The sequence below is a fragment of the Prionailurus viverrinus genome, chromosome C1 (genome assembly GCF_022837055.1).
Source record: "Prionailurus viverrinus isolate Anna chromosome C1, UM_Priviv_1.0, whole genome shotgun sequence".
In the NCBI taxonomy this organism is placed as follows: Eukaryota; Metazoa; Chordata; class Mammalia; order Carnivora; family Felidae; genus Prionailurus; species Prionailurus viverrinus.
This window is the reverse complement of record NC_062568.1, coordinates 166550515-166562624: the sequence shown is the minus strand read 5'-3', so window position 1 is coordinate 166562624 and position 12110 is coordinate 166550515. Positions and strand designations below refer to the sequence as shown.

Here is a 12110-nt window from a genome sequence, read left to right as displayed (position 1 = left end):
ATGGAGCAACTTGGGAGTCAGGCAGACTGACATTTGAGCCTCAAGAGGTGTGTGAGTATGGACAAGCTAGGTCTCCTTCCTGAATCTCAGTCTCCACATTGAGAAAAAGGGAATGATAATAGTCATTATCATGTAAGATTGTTGGAAGTGTCAAATTAAAGGAAGCATGTTAAAATACTAATCATTATGACTTAGACAAAAGAAATATTCAATGCTAGCATTACATAATTTGGGGCTGAGGAGATCAGGGAATGCTTCCAGATTTTAAGCTCAGATTTGAAAGATGAGTAAAACAAGGGAAGGGCCTCCAAGGTGAAAGAAAGTGTAATAGTAAGGGCAAAGAGGAGGAAGAGTGAATGGCAACTCCAAGCAATAGCAATATGTTTATCAGGCTAAGGTGAAGGATTCAAGGGAGTATAGAGAAGAAGACTAAACATACATTGAGGGTTGATTAAGAGGGCCTTGAATGCACAGTTGGAGGCTGTGACTTTATTCTCTACAAACTAGGGAGCGATTAAAGATCTTTTGAACATAAGCACAAGATAGTCCTAATGTGTGACTACAGTAGGTTCATTCATTTCTTAGAAGGAAAGGTAGTGGAGTGGACACTGGGAGTCCAGTCAAGACAAAAAAGCAATGAGGGTGAAAAGTAGGGTGTTGGTACTGGGAATGGAGAGGAAGGAATGCTTCTGAGTTAGAGCCCACCGGGCATAGTGACTGGTTAGGTGTTGTCCTTTAGACGCTCTTGCGTGCAAGAGAAGCAGACCTGGTGTGACGTCTCTATACCCACCCCATCCTCACCTGCTCCCAGGAGGGATTTCCCAGGTGTTGTGCTTAGCTGGCCTCAGGGATCCCCGGGCATACCTGTCCAACAGGACAGCTCTGCTTTCTCCTCAGGTCCCAGGTTCACCTTGGCCCATGACTCAGTGTGAGAGACTGATGGATTCTCTCTGACCCATAGAGAAGGGTGAGTCATGACCAGGACAGCAGTGTTACCCCATCCAAGACAGAGTGGCATCTGTTGTGGAATCTAGTAGAAAGGTCATCAGAACAGCTCGGAAGATGTCTGGCTCAGTCACTGATTGCTGGAAAGCTCCTTGAACTCTGTACCCTGTTTTTTTCCATCTATAAAATGGGTGTAGTTCTCTGGGGTCAGGGGGCATAAGATTAGAGAACAAATTCTTCCATCAGTTCACTCAACCAGCGTTGACTGGGACCTGCTCTGTGCTGATGTGCTGGGGACAAGGAATGACTGAGACATACGCCCTCCCTCAGATTCTAATGGGGAAACAAGTAAATAGAAGCACTAGTGTGCCATTCAACTTCCAATGTATAGTTTCATGTTTACTAACTCACTTGAGTCATCTCATGTGAGGTAGAAACATATTATACCCATTTTATAGATAAGGAAACTGAGGGCAACTGAGGCAGAGTGATTTACCCTTCCTGGTGTTCCCACATGACCTTGGACATGATTCCACCACAGTCTTTAAGCATGCTTTATTAGGGATGGAATTTCAAATGTTTATTCCGCCCTGAAACTTTAAGCTCTCTACAGGCAGGGCTAACTTCTCATAAGCCTGTTGACCATGAGTATCTAGCCCCAGCTTGGCACATAGTGACAGAGGGCTGCCTGGCAGAGGATGTAGTGGGGGGAATGCAGCTAAAAGTTACAGAGTGTTGGCCAAGTGTGGGCTTGGCTCTTCACTTTACATTTATTGGTTAATCTCCTATAAAAACTCAGCACTGTGGGTATTCTTATCTCTGTTTGGTAGGAAATGTGCCAGAGGCTGATTTAAGGGATTTGCCCAAGGTCACATTGAGAGTAATCTGAAAATATTCCCGCTCAGACATGGGCAGGGAGATGATGTTTGTTGGTGGGTGGGGTGATGGAGAAGTGGGTGGGACACTCAGTAGTACAAACCCAGAACCGGAGAAGTTCCTGCAGAGCATTTAGCTGTTCCCCAGAAGTATCTCTATGCTCCAGGACCCAATCCTGCTCTCCAGCTTCTATAAGCGTCGATGTTTTCTCTACTAAAGCAGTTACCTGCCCTGCCGACTCTCTGTGAACACTTCTGAATAGATGCTCTCAAGGGAGAACAAAGGCATGAAGAACTCATCACCAATGCTGAGCTCCCACTACATACCCAGGCACTGGGCCAAGCCATTCGCTTATGCTTTCTCTTCATTCTCACAACATCACAAGGAAGGAAGTACCATTGTGGCCCCAGTTTTACAGCGAGAAATTGAGGCTTGAAGATGGTGGGACTCAGCCTGAAGTCACAAAGTTGGCAAGTGACCCCAGGCCTGTTGGGTTCCAAAGCCTGAACTACCAACCACTACTTTATTTATTTATTTTTTAAAATTTACATCCAAATTAGTTAGCACATAGTGCAACAGTGATTTCAGGAGTAGATTCCTTGATGCCCTTACCCATTTAGCCCATCCCCCCTCCCACACCCCCTCCAGTAACTCTCTGTTCTTCATATTTAAGAGTCTCTTATGTTTTGTCCCCCTCCCTGTTTTTATATTATTTTTGCTTCCCTTCCCTTATGTTCATCTGTTTTATACCTTAAAGTCCTCATATGAGTGAAGTCATATATTTGTCTTTCTCTGACTAATTTTGCTTAGCATAATACCCTCCAGTTCCATCCACATAGTTGCAAATGGCAAGATTTCACTCTTTTCGATTGCTGAGTAATACTCCATTGTATATATGTATACCGTATCTTCTTTATCCATTCATCCGTTGATGGACATTTGGGTTCTTTCCATACTTTACCAACCACTACTTTAAAATCAACACATGTGCAAATGGATTATGGCCCATTGTGACCTTGGGCAAATCCACCACAGTGGTGTTTGCTCCTCAGATAGGGGTATTTTCCAGCTTCCACTTACTGATCTGACTTGTTATGAAGTAGCCCTCTGCCCACTGTCTCCCTTAGCATGGTCAGAGAGCATGTGCCAGTCCCCTACTGGATCCAGCTATCTTTGGGACGTTGAAGGCCAAATTTGAGGGTATGGATTAGCCCCAAACCTGAAGTCTTCTCCATGGTAACTGCTGAAAAAAAATCTCTCAAGAATCTCAGCATAATGTGGCCAGGGAGAGGTCTTAAGAAATCAGGCCAAATAGAGGAAAGAACAATGGATAGGAAATCAGGGCACGATAGCGTTGTGAGTCAGCAGTGCGGAGGTGGCTGCCAAAAGAGATAATGTAAGCTTTGGTTGTATCACTAGGGGCATAGTGTCAACTAAGTAAGGTGACATTGCACTTTCTCCGTGGTCAGGCTAAAGCTGGAATGTGGGGTTAAGGTCCGGTTCCACATTTTAGATGGTCATAGTCAACCTGGAACTGGTCCAAAAGCTCAGCACCAGAACATAGAATGGAATGATGTTGTCTTCCTCGTATAGGCTGAAGGACACGCATTTCTTCTTCCCGAGGAAGGGAAGTGGTGAGGAAGCTGGGAAGAGTGGGCTGTCTGGTTTCCCTAAGTGAGGCCACAGATTTCTTCTACTGACTCTGCAGGGGAAAATGAGACTCAAGTGAGGAGCTAACAGGAAGCTAGAGTTAGATTCAAATGGAATGATGCCTTTCTACTGGCTAGAAAGGAAGCCAAATAAGGAAATAGTTTTGAAGGGGGGAAAAAAAAACAATGAAAAAACTCAAGGAACCTTCTCCCTCTCCTCTGTGTGACCCTGCCCAAATCACCTCATTTTCCTGAGCCTCAGTCTCCTTGCCCGGAAGGTGTGGGTGATGGTCACTGGAGAATCCAACCACATGCAGGAGTATGGGAGCAGGGCCAGTGATCCTCATGCACATGGCTCAGACTGAGACCACTGGGATTTAAACTGCAGTTTGGGTGAACTTGCTGCCCTGTTTGAACTCCTCTGGGCCTAGTTGCCTCATGTGGAAAAACAGGTTACTATGTGTAAAGCACTCAGAACTGAACCTGACGATACGGTCAGCCATCATCATCATCATCATCATCATCATGGTGGCCATCACTCTCTCTGTATGAAAGTGACCGTTGTGGTATCTAGAATATAATAGATGTTCAAAGAACGCTTCCCCTTTCTCTCCTCCCTCTGCCCCTTCCCCCAGGGAACCCCACCATTGTGTCACTGGTATCCTGGGTTCTTCTAATCCCCAGACTTCTGGAGAATGTTTCCAAATAGTACAACAGCCATTTACATCGGATTCAAAGGCAGCTACCAACCTCCATCTAAATACTTTTTTAGTGAAAAAAAGAAGCAAAGCAAGGAGAAAGCAAACCCCTTACTTTTAAGAGTGTCCCATTGTTAACAGAGTACTACCTCTGCTGCCTCTTTCCTTCATTAGTACATGACTTGGCAGGCAGAGAGCACTCATGTGGAAACTGAGGCTCAGAGAGGTTCAGTGGCTTACCAACGGCCACTAACCCCTGAGTGAGAGGCCTGGGGCTTGAGTCCAAGGCTTTCTGACTCTGCACACTGGCATTTACATCAGGCATCGCCCAGCCCCTGGTCCCTGGCCCCTAGCTCCTCCCACTCTGGGATTCTGCTCTAGGAAGCAAAAGAGGGACACTCAGGCTGCCCATCTTGAAGCCAAATCTTTGCATTGTCAACAGGGCCAAGGAGGAGAGAGAGGAGCCTGGAGCCCTGATGTCTCTGCCAGGAGCCTGAGCTTTTAGAGCTAGTCTTGGGCAAGACCCAGAAGCAAGCAACCAACATCAAGAGCCCAGTGCCCCTCCCAGCATGGCCAACTGACTGGTAACCCTGGGCCTGTGCTAATACAGTGGCCACCAGCAGCATGTGGCTCTTGAGCACTTGCACGGAGGATCATTGTTTCTGTTTTACAGCTCTGTCCGGGAGCTTGTCTTCACTGCACAGTTGGTAAGTAGGGTTACTGGGACTTGAACCCATCTTGTCTGCCCCAAAGCCAGCCCTTCACCACCACACTGGCCTCTTGTCCTGCTCTCCAAGGAGTGTCTGTGCACTTTCTGAACCCAGACAGGTGATTGGGTCATGTCTGCCTGTGCGGAGGGACCTCCCTTCCTGCTCGGCTCCACCTGGGCCCAGCTTTAGAAGCCACCTGTGTTGTTCTACTGATAACAGTGTTTGCCCTTCCAGAGCCAGGGCCATAAAAAGCAGCTTTCAAAGTCACTGCCGCAGAAATGTCAACATGAAGGGGAGGCCAGTCATGCTTTCTGAGGTGGAATGTCACCTCTGGACTGCCTCAAAGGCTTTGCCAGAAGGACCTTCAGAGTCCAGGAGCCTGGGGTCTAGACTTGCTTATACCACAAACATACTGTGCTACCTTGGGCAGGTTTCCTGCTTTCTCTGGGCCTTGTTCTTGTCCTCAGAGTAAAGAGAGGGCTGGACTTGAAGACCTTAAAGGTCTCTATCCCTAAAATGTTTAACCTCCTCCACTCTCAATCTTGGGGACAGCACCCAGACACGGCCTGTACTGACTGAAATGCTTTATGTAGCAATCTTCAAAACAAAACCACCCCAAAACCTGGACCTGGATTTTTTTTTTTCAAAATCTCCAACAATGTCGCCATTGAAATGGTAAAGCTACTCATTAATATATTGTAAAAAGTGATTTTGTGATTTTCTCCATGTATGAAAAAATGCTCCCCACCCCTGACACTGGGCCCAGAGCCCCAAAATATAAAACCACAGTCAAACCACTAGGATTCTACAGAGCTCAGGTGTTTGGACAAATTGCCCTCACTTGAGAACACAGGGCAATTTTCTCAACTTTTAAAATGTTTTCTCCCTTCTCCCCCCCTTTTCTGGGGTTTTCGCCCTTGCTTGTAACTTAAACCACAAATAAAGCTTTAAGCCTCTGGCTGTGAGGAGTGGGGTAGCGGCTGCCAAGAACAGCATGGCTCACGTGGGCCCTTTTTCTGCTGCTCTAGAGAACAGCTCTAAGAGAACAGCAGAACAGTCATTTTTCCCTTTCTTCTCTAATTGTAGAAAATGTTGCCTTTTGAATGGGCTGGGGAAGGGGCAGATTGGTGTAGGTTGTGGTGGGCAGAGAGAGATCATCCGCTTTAGGTGAATCAGAACCCAGCCATGGTAGCCCCAAAGATTCACATGTCTCTCTCAGAGGAGCCCCCTAATACTGACTTCCATTTAATCTTGTAGTCTAGAACCTGGTCCATATGGGCATTCACGACATATCTGTGGTCAAGTGAATGCACTTCTATATTCTCTCTTACCGTCAACACTGGCAGGAGTGTTCATATCTTCATTTTGTAGCTGACGACACCTAGACTCCAAGAGGCAAGCCCACTCATTCAGGGTCATTCACATGGTTACCTGGAAGGGCTTGTGTGTGAACCCAGGCTGTCAACCAGATTGGACTCCTAAACCCCTGCTCTTTCTGTGGCTGCTTCAGTGACAAGGGCCAAAGAAACAATGTGTTCTCAGCTCAACCCTGAAGCTGAGGCATGATGGACAAAGCATGTGGAGCTAGACTTCTCTTCTCCAAGTGCTGTCTCCCACGTCTTCCAAAATTATCCCTATGGGGATGACGCTTACAACAGAAATGCCAACTCAACCCTCTTTCCAGCTGCCTGCTGGACATCACTGCCTAGATTTATGCGCAGTTCTATGGACGGTGCATAGCCCACAGGTGGTGCTTACTGTCATTTCAATAAAGAAGTCAATGATGACCCATAAACACTATCAAAACCTAACCCACCTGTCCATTGTTGAATCCCCAGTGCCTCAACAGGGCTTGGCAAATAATTGTTCAGTGAATGAAAGAATGAATGGAAGAATACATTTGCCCTTCTTCTACCCCCCACTCTACCCCAATAGTTTATCTTCTGGATTGCCTACTTCTGCTAAAGATACTGCCATCCTTCTCCAATTGTTCAAACCAAAGGCCTGGGACCTCCCTCCTGGATACCCCTTCTTCTATGTGGCTCCTTGAATTGGTGACCACATCCTTTAATTCTGCCTCTGACCTATCTTTCATGCCTATCCCTCCTCTACAAATCTCAACTCATGACCTTCTTGCTTTTATTGTTTAGAACTGTATTGGTTGCAAGAAGCAAAATCCCAATTTAAACTTACTTGAGCAAAAAGAGGAGTTTTTTAAAAAGTTTTAAATGTTTATTTATTTTTGAGAGAGAGACAGAGAGAGACAGAGAGACAGAGTGCAAGCAGGGGAGGGACAGAGAGGGAGACACAGAATCCAAAGCAGGCTCCAGGCTCTGAGCTGTCAGCACAGAGCCCAATGCAGGGATCAAACCCACGAACTGTGAGATCATGACCTGAGCCAAAGTCAGAAGCTTAGCTGACTGAGCCACCCAGGTGCCCCAAAAGGGGAGTTTTAAATGAGAATATAAGCAGAATTGCAGAATGAGAGCAAAACCAAACTACCAAGCCCCAGGAAGGGTGGAGTTGGCTGAAACAGGGAGCTCTTATTCTGACAACTTTCTCTCTCTCTCTCTCTCTCTATCTCTCTCTCTCTCTCTCTCTCTCTTTGTCTGAGTCCCATGATATACTGGCTTTGCTGTGTGTCAACAGCTCTGTGTATCATAGGGACATGGATGTCTGTGGGCTCCCATCTACACAGCTTTTAGGATCAGAGTGGAAAAAACCTCTTCTCCAACTCCAGTAGGATAATTCATAGAGGAGTCCAGTTTGCCTAGTGTGGCACATTCCCCACCCCCTGCCCTGCCCTGCCCCACCCAGGAGCAGTAAGTGGGGCTGGCAACACAGAGAGCGCCTCTGTAGGAGTTAGAAGAAGGCATCTCATCCTCAGGTGCTGTAGGCCCACTAGTATAGCAGAACACAGACTGGATTCAAGCCTCTATCCTGCCTTCCAGACAAACTTGTTCATGGCACAACCTGCACAACTACATAGTAGACCTGGCTGGCAGTGGAGGTGGGGCTGGGTACTCTCTTCAGCCTAGTATGGATCAGATGTCTATACCTGGCCATCTGATCCATACTGCTAGAAAATCAGTGTCATGTAAATGATCTCACTTTCCATTTGGACCACATGGTCGTAGTGGAGGGAAAGTTAGTGAAGGAGCATTTTTTTCCAAGAAAGGAAGGTAGCACATTCATAGATTTCAGAAGAACTATATGACCTGGAATGTGTCTACACTTTTAAACCTGATCTTCCTATTGGTTCCCTTCATTGATCCAGGGGACCATCTGCCCAGATGCTCTGGCCAAAAATCTGGGGGTGCATTCTTTATTCTTTCCTCTCTCTTACAAATAATCTCCTGAATGTGTTTCAAATATGCTTTGATCATCTCTCCATTTCTTCTGCCATTTCCCAGGTTAAACAACTATTATTTCTCGCTTGGCTCATTACAATGCCTCCTAACAAAACTATTCCTAAATTCATCCCATCCCTGCATCCACACCACTTTGTTAAGTGACCTTGCTGTTCTTGCCTTTGAGAAGTGGTGTCCATTGTTCTGCCTTTTGGATCTATGGTTGGTCAATGAGACATTAAGAGACCTGGAATAAACAGAGGCTTGAAAAGTACATGTGCATCATGGCTTGTGTTCTCTTCCAGTTCTTGGTAACCTTGCAACTGCTATCTTGCAAAGAAGCCCAGGTTAATGACAGACGTGTGGTCCAGTCACCCTATTGCCCCACCCAATATCTAGTGCCCATCAGACATGTGAGTAGCCCACTAGTTGACAGAAGAACTGCCCACTTGACTCACAGACTTAAAAACAGTAATGAAATGGTAGTTGTTTTAGGCCACTACATTATGGGGTGGCTGATTACACAGCAAAAGATCCACCAGGCTTGCTCTCTTCAGTCTTCTCCTTCTGGAGTGAGTCTTCATACTCATCCTGTTATCTTCTTAAAATGCAGGTCAGATTCTTTTACTTCTTTTTTCACAAAACTGATAGATCATCATATACTAAAGAGCGAACAATTTCATTTAATACAACAGTCCAAACTCTTGAGGATCCAGGCCCTAATCCTTTGATTAGGGGCCTTCGATCCAGGCCCCTCCTTTGATTTGCCCCTGTCTTGAAGCCATACTCTCGTCCTGTAACCATGAAGGGATTCGATGCTCCCCAACACTGGATCTACACCTGTGCCTGGAGGAAAGGATACATAGGATACATTTGGTGGCCTTCTAGAGCATCATTCTGCTTTTCACCTTTCCTACCTTCACAAAACTCAGCTCAAATGCCCTAGCTTTGGGAAACATCTGCTGTGTCTCCTATTTTAGATCCATTGATTTCTTATCCATCTACTATTCTAGATTGGCCACCTCTTGGAGGCAGAAACTTTATTAGTTTCTTTTTTGTAGCTTTCCCCCACAGAACCTAGTATAGTGTCTGGAACATAAAAATGCTGATAAAAATGCTAGATGTCTCTAAAAGTCTTCCAGATTTGGATTAGGTGGACATGGCCTGTTAAAGCAAAAGATGAAATGGTTAAGAGTGCAGACTCCGAGGCCAAATTGCATGAGTTTGAATCTTGGACTTTTTCCTTACCACCAGTGTGACCTAACAAAGTTATTTCACAGTGCCTCAGTTTTCTCATCTATAAACTGAGAACAACAATTGAACCCACATCAGAAGGTGGTTTTGAAGAATGAGTTAACAAGTGTAGAGTTCTAGAAAGGTACCTGTCATACTATGAACACTTGTTAAAATTTAGCTGCCATAAGAATGATGATGATGATGATGATGATGGTGGTGGTGGATGTTGATGTTGGGTTGATGATCTGTCTTCTGGACTTCGTTCCCTCTTTTTTTTTTTTTTTTTTTATTTTTGGGACAGAGAGAGACAGAGCATGAATGGGGGAGGGGCAGAGAGAGAGGGAGACACAGAATCGGAAACAGGCTCCAGGCTCTGAGCCATCAGCCCAGAGCCCGACGCGGGGCTCGAACTCACAGACCGCGAGATCGTGACCTGGCTGAAGTCGGACGCTTAACTGACTGTGCCACCCAGGTGCCCCTGGACTTCGTTCCCTCTTAAATGGTTTTCTAGGCCTGTGTGGAGAACCTTGGGAGACCCAGGTTCAAGTCTTTGCTGTGCCAGCTGAGTGGGCTTTGCCAAGCTGATTCCCCTTTACTGAGAGTTGTTTCTTCATACAGTGGGTGTGACCCCACTGAGTTGGGAAGAAGTCATGAAATAGGAGATATAAGTTTTGGGAACACTAGGTTCTGGCCAAGACCTCTTCCTCCCAGAATTCTTCTGTGACCCCCACCCCCAGACTGGGGTAGGCACCCACAATCCTCTGTGCTTCCTCAAGCCATGCATTCATTCACAGAGACTTCATGTGAGCACCTACTATGTGCTGGGAGGAAAGCCATGAACAAGACAAAACCCTTGCCTTCTTGGAGCTTACATTCTTGTGAGAAGACAGAGTAGAAGTAATTAAATAATAACATAACTTCAGGTTGGTAAGTACCAGAGGATTCAGGGCATGCCTTCCTAAGTGCAGCCCCTCAATTGTTGACACACTGTGTTGTTTTTGCTCATTCATTCTCTGTCTCTGCTCTGCGCTCCTGGAGGTCAGGGGCCCCACTGCACTTGGTAATGTAGCTCAGGTACCAGCAGAGTACCTGTTATACTATAGGAGCTCAATCAAAGTTCATACCTCTCCCCATGACTGAAACTAATGATCACCATAGCATTTGTAATTTTCTGATTACCATTTTTCTTTCAATAAATTGTCACTACAGATCTACTATGTGTCAAGCTCTGGTCTTCCAATGCCAAAGAGAGAAGACTGCGATGTACTCTTCTTATCAAAGAGCTCACAGAAAAGGGAACATTCTGGCCTAGCTGGGTAAGCACTGTGGTAGAGGTTTACACAAGAGCAGTGAGGAATCCAAGGGGACCCACTCATTGTGGCTCTTGAATCCTTCAGGGATCCTTTGAGCTGTCAGACCTCACAGGGTGAACAGGCTATGTCTTTACCAGAAGACAGAGTGGCAGGATTTTTTACAAATCCAAACTATGGATCCAACAGCAATGGCCTGAAGGTAAGACATGTCCCTGATGAGGCTCCATCTACTCCTCAGTCCTGGTCCTGGGTCAGACCAGTCCTCCCAGAGCTCTGTCATTTCTCCACTGAAAACATGCATTGGGCCTTAGGACCAAATTCCTAAGCTGGGGTTCCAAGCCCAATGCAAACAACCCACACTTCTTTCTGCCACTCTCAAATCCACTCAGCTCTGTGAGCCACTCTCTGTGTGACCTGGGGCCTCAAAGTCTCCCGGCTCTGGCTCCCTCATCTGCAGAGTGGAGACTGGTTTAACTGACTGGTGTCCACCATGTGGTTCCTTCTGTCACTCATTCATCAAATATCTACATCATGCTTACTATCTGTTAGATAGTAACACACTCTTTCGTGTGTTAGAGATACAGAAATGAATCTGAGGTAAAGGTCCCAGCTTTCAGGGACCTTATATTCTAGTGAAGGCAGACAGAATATAAATGAATAAAAAATCAGAAAAATATAGTATGTCAGATGGTGACAAATGTGAAGAAGGTAAAGCAGGGAAGAAGGACAGAGCATGCCTGGGGTGGTGGTTCTGGAACTGGAACTTCAAATATGGTGCCATGGAGGGCATCACTGAGGAGAGGACATGAGAGCAAACATAGAGGAGGCAGGCAGCAAGTCTTGGAGAGATCTGGAACAGTGTCCCAGACGGAGAGAACAGATGTTCTTTGAAGATCAAATTTACTTCCTCCCTTCCTCCTTCCTTTCCTTCCTTCCTTTTTGTCTTCTTCTTTTTTTTTTTATCATTCCCCTCAAAATATTTTTTGGAATATACTAGGTGCAATGCATTGTACTAAGCCTTACCAGTAGAAAGATGGTCTCATGTTTTTAAGTGCTCCAAATTTGTTGATAGAGATGGACAAGATAAACCAACAGTTTTAGTGGAGGGTGTTACAGGTTTCTGTCAGAGAAAGAATAACTGTTTCATGACAGGAAGCCCTTGGGCAGGCTGGTGAAGCCCATGGACCTCTTCTCAGAATAACATTTAAAAATGCATAAAGTATGGGGCATCTGGGTGGCTCAGCAGGTTGAGCATCTGACTCTTGGTTTTGGCTCAGATCATGATCCCAGGGTCATAGGATAGAGTCCTGTGTTGGGCTCCACGCTAAACATG

At 45.8% G+C, this 12110-nt stretch overlaps 1 long non-coding RNA gene across 2 annotated transcripts in view; it reads left to right on the top strand.

Annotated features, from left to right (window-relative positions):
- Nucleotides 1–12110, top strand: part of LOC125173216 (uncharacterized) — a 91305-nt gene that overhangs the window by 60170 nt on the left and 19025 nt on the right. For both annotated transcript variants that reach the window (XR_007154967.1, XR_007154968.1), the window contains exons 3-5: nucleotides 4611–4875; nucleotides 10674–10780; nucleotides 10862–10976. This is a non-coding gene — a long non-coding RNA (uncharacterized LOC125173216). The remainder of the gene's footprint in view (nucleotides 1–4610; nucleotides 4876–10673; nucleotides 10781–10861; nucleotides 10977–12110) is intronic.